This window comes from Morone saxatilis, unplaced genomic scaffold (assembly GCF_004916995.1).
Source record: "Morone saxatilis isolate NCDOM2014 unplaced genomic scaffold, NCSU_SB_2.0 Contig10, whole genome shotgun sequence".
Lineage (NCBI taxonomy): Eukaryota > Metazoa > Chordata > Actinopteri > Moronidae > Morone > Morone saxatilis.
Genome location: NW_023339652.1, coordinates 13,351,871 through 13,356,523, shown reverse-complemented (window position 1 = coordinate 13,356,523; position 4,653 = coordinate 13,351,871). Strand labels below are relative to the sequence as shown.

The following is a 4,653-nucleotide window of genomic DNA, read 5'->3' as shown; positions in this document are numbered from 1 at the left end:
CCCGCTTGATACTGTGTCACGTAGAGCAGTAAAATTAAGGCCACAGAATGCTGGCGGTAACTTTCGTATTTTTGACCATTGCCTAAATTTCATGACATTGGACAAGATCCGCCTTTCAGAGGTCCCCAGGACGAGGGAACGACTTCCCCGGACCTGGCCGGATATTGTCGCCGTTAGCGTGTTACATCCGCCTCCATTTGTTACGAATATTCTGATTAGTATAGACGACGTAAAGTGTCAGCTGAAGCCCAGAGCTAGCACTAATAGATTGTGCGCGGGACACAGGAAGATGTACCACGCTTGGGTAAGGTCCATTCGTTGGCATATGATTTATTAATAGATGGTGTCTGTGTGTGTTCAGACTATGTTCTTAATTATCTGTGCAATATTCTTGTTTGTATTGTAGAATAGATTGTCTAAAACATCTTAGGTATCAGTGTCGTTGCCGGTGTGTGTGTTGATCCTCCTAAGGCCATTATCACTAGATGGTGTGTCGTACACCGCCGATCCTACCATGGTTTGTGGGTGTGCAGTTGTGTGTTGCCATTGTGGTCCTATATTGAATGGCTATAATGTCGTGGTGTTTGTCTCGTGTGTTGTCTCTACATCGTTAATATATGCATCTATATATCTCTTAAACTAATTCGTTGGGGAGTTGCCGTTGACACAAGTTCCAGGCGTCCAAGTTGTCATGCAGACAAGTTATATTCCCATTGAAATCAGCAGAAATGAATGTCTGCATATTCCTATTTTATTATATCAATTTCCTGCTTCTAATGTTGGTCGTTTGTTTGTGCCTATAATAAAAATTTTTTTTGCTTTCATTTTATACTTACGGCTTTTTTATCTCTGTTTCTTTCTTCTGCCTCTTCGAAATTCAGATCACTCGCGCACCTCATTAATTTCTTCTCCTTATACTTTATCCTACTTCCTTCTGAATCCTTGGAGTACTATATCATATATCTACTCATGTATGCAAAAATGCCATACTCTAATACGCCACTTATCTGAGTAAAGGTGAGTTAAGTCTTGCGCGTCTGTCTTTTATAAACAGGTCTGTTAGCAGACTAGTCGACTTGATATAAAAATGTTTAACACTTTGGGCTTAAGAAGCGCAACATGTGCTTAGGACGATGCACGACCATGGTGAGCAGAGACATATTTTATTATGTAACGGCAGTAAGAAGTGATATTGCGACTCTGAAGAGGTTGAGTTGCTGCTTGACTTGCGTGTGGTTAAGGGTGTGTAGTTGGAGGATAGGTTATGTTGTGTGATGTGTTCTGGCGTTCAGACCATATGTCGTAATGTGGAATGCCAAGACTTTGTATTAATATCAGTATTAGTTATCGTTATAAAATAGATAATATGAGGGCAAAACAAAAAAGAAACTGAACAACAAGAGGTAATTGTTATTCCCACTTGTTTTTGGTTGAATAATGAGTTATAGGCAGAGATCTGAAAGTTATGTCGCGAAGTTAAAGAAACAACAAATTAATTGGCAACGCGAGATGACAGGGCGAAAATGTTTTCCGATGGGGGATGTGGAATAGAGATTGAACAATCAGCAGCAAGCGAGAGCTAGAAATAAGTGAAAGCAATGGTGAGATGAAGCAGTCTATTGGATAGCCAGGAAGGGAATGAAAAATGGAAGGAGAGAAAAGATTAATGGAGGGATAGAGAATGACGGCAGCTCTGAGGACCAGGATTCAGCCCCAGAAGATTGGACCTCTGAAGTCTACAGGGGAGAGAATTGGACAGGAGACTGTAGGAGTCGCCAGCCGTGACAAAAAAAAATCAGATCATGTTTCCCTGATATTCTTCCTCCCACGCAAGTATAGTGTTCATATTTCATGAAACCTTGCAGCGCTCTCGTCCTTGTGGGTTGACTGAAACAACATGCACCGATAGACAGATACCAGATTAAAACCAGTGAATTAGTCTTGATTGTATCATTTCCTGAACGAAGGCCCCAGGGAATCTCTGTTGCCTCTTTCATTCTCTCCTCTTTGTTTCTGTTCAGACAGACAGCCCGATATGAACATCTCACTGAAAAGATGCACTCGGCCTGGTGGTGAATGAGTGGGACTCATCGGGCCGTAACAGGCCTCATTGCTCCACACCACGATATTGAATTGTGGCTTTTTTTCCCCCCCCTGGAACTACATATTTTTTTAATTCAGTGATCTAGTTGGCTGTGACCCTTTCGAGCATCCTCTGTGGGCGTGTGCAACATGTGTCTATATCTGCAGTCTGGCCTCCCTAAGTGTGTCTGTGAACTGGTGTTTGTATGTTCTGTGTGTGCACCAGCCCACTTGGGAAGCATCGCCCACATCCCGGCACTGATGAGTCACACTCCGAAGCCCCAGAATAGACCAAGCCACCTCTTATCCCTGCTGGGACACACACACACACACACACACACACACACACACACACACACACAAAGCATGCACCTTCTCCCACAAAACATGCTGTTGCATTCAGCATCTAAAAGCCGCCACTGCTTGGTGCCCTTCATTGGTTCCTACTGACACACTGGAGCCCACCCAGACTGCAGTGATATCTTTCCATTTTCCAGGATCAGATCACATGACCTGGGTCTGAACCTCACCTTCATTACTTCATCTGTTAAAAGGAGGACAGAGTGCGCCCTTTGGCTGCAGAGCACATGCACTGAGACTTTTTGACAAACTAGCCTGTGTCATCCATACTAAATAGGTAGACTGTCACCGGGCAGATGGTGCTCAGTCATTGCACAGACGACTGCATACGACCTCACTGGCCTCTCCCCACTTCTCCTGCGGGATCAGGTTGCTTCCACACCGCGTTTGTCATACTTTGTGTCATTGTGTCAATGTATCGTTTGTCTAAAGTACATTTAGACAGGTGAGATTATGACGCAGCCAAAGACAATGCACCAAATGATACAAATAACTGCTAGAAATCTATTGCTCAGATAAAAAGTGTTATTGTTGCATGCATCATATATATATATATATAACAATATGATACTGTTCAAATCTATTTGTAAATAACAAACACACATTTAAAAGACCTTTATAAAAGGTCTGTTATGGATGAAATGTCCCCACTTCAAAACATAATGTGAATTTGATTTGATGTGATTGGCATTGTTGCAATTCTCATTATTATTGAACATTGAGCGGTGCTACCAAAAAATGTGCCTCTAAGCTTGAAGGAGGGTAACGTACATGTCTTTTCTGCTGTATATGTTTAAATTTCGATTGGACATTTTGATAGGATTTCCAAATGAAAAGCCCCTCAAAGCACCACTGTCAAATAGAAGCCACTTAAATAACTATCAGTCCATGAAAGCTCTTCATCAGGCCACTCCATGGTGAAATCTCATTGGGTCATGAGCACTTGAGCCTGTAATCATACATTTAGGATTGAGAATGAAGTCTCTTTTTCTATAATACATCGTGAGGCCTATAGATCAATTCTGTAATGGCAGAAAAATCCTAAAACCACAACTGCAATGTTACAGTTCTGAACAGTAATCTCTCCACTGAAATGTAAACTAAAGTCAAACTGGCAGTCATTTTTTTAATGGTTTTGACTTAGTAGTCAGAATATATAAGATGTTGGTTTAAATATATATATATTTATATTTATATATGAGCTAACTGTCTGAGCAGCTGTGGATTGCACCGATGCTGTTGATGCTGCCCTAGAGGATTGTGGTTGTTTACCAAGAAGACTGCTGTGGCGGTTCTGATTTTTTGTTGTGTGTTGAGAATCTGGGTCTAGTCTGAGCTTACCTCTGAGCTGAATGTGTTTTTATTTATTGTTTTATTTTGAGTGTCTGTATGTGCGTACAGTTTTATAAATCAGGAAATCACAGGTTTACAGGAAATCACAGGTTGGGTAGGGTGTGTGGTTTCACTGGAGGAAAACTGAAAGTGTAAGTAGAGCAGGCAGTTCAGATAATGTCTGTCAGGTAGAGAATGACCACATTATCTCTTTTACTGTCTGCATTTCAGCCATCAGCAGAGGATTCATCATCCTTACCCCTGCTAGCTCATTGTAGATATTTTTTCTATAATGATTCAACAGCATGGTAATGTAGCACCATGTGCCAAAACAGCCTGATATTAACAGATTATAGTCACCAGTTCCACTGATATATCACCTTTCAGTGTCCTTTGTGTAAAAACCCTTTTGGGTAATTATTGGACATGGCTGATCAGAAAGTGCTACCACCAGCGTGCTGCACCAACAATCTGCCAAACATGGAGAAGGTCTCTTGTATTATCTGTGTTTATGAGCGAACCGAGGCCTTGGAATCACACCTTCTGTAGTTCCCCTCCTACTGTGAGACTCACACTGAGCCTCACGAGAAAGTTGCCAGCTTTAAAAGCACACACTTGCATAAAATAAATCGTATGTAAAAAGCATTTGAGCATTTGTTCTCCAGGATAAAGCAGACATTTCCATGTCAGTTCAGTACTGAGGCAACCATACAGCCCATGGTCAATGTGCCTGTAGAGGCTGAGTCGAGAGAGAGGAACAATGGAAAGAGGATAAAAGGATAAAATGAGCAGCACAGCAGATGACTGAGGAGTGTGAGCAGGAGGTTAGGGAGATCAGTTCGTAGGAACGTCTAAACAAGAGGCACACAGAATTGAGAT

General features: G+C 41.8%; 1 protein-coding gene across 1 annotated transcript in view; it reads left to right on the top strand.

Moving 5' to 3' along the window:
- The window catches only part of gramd4a (GRAM domain containing 4a), a 45,122-nt gene that overhangs the window by 7,405 nt on the left and 33,064 nt on the right, over positions 1-4,653 (top strand). The window lies entirely within an intron of this gene.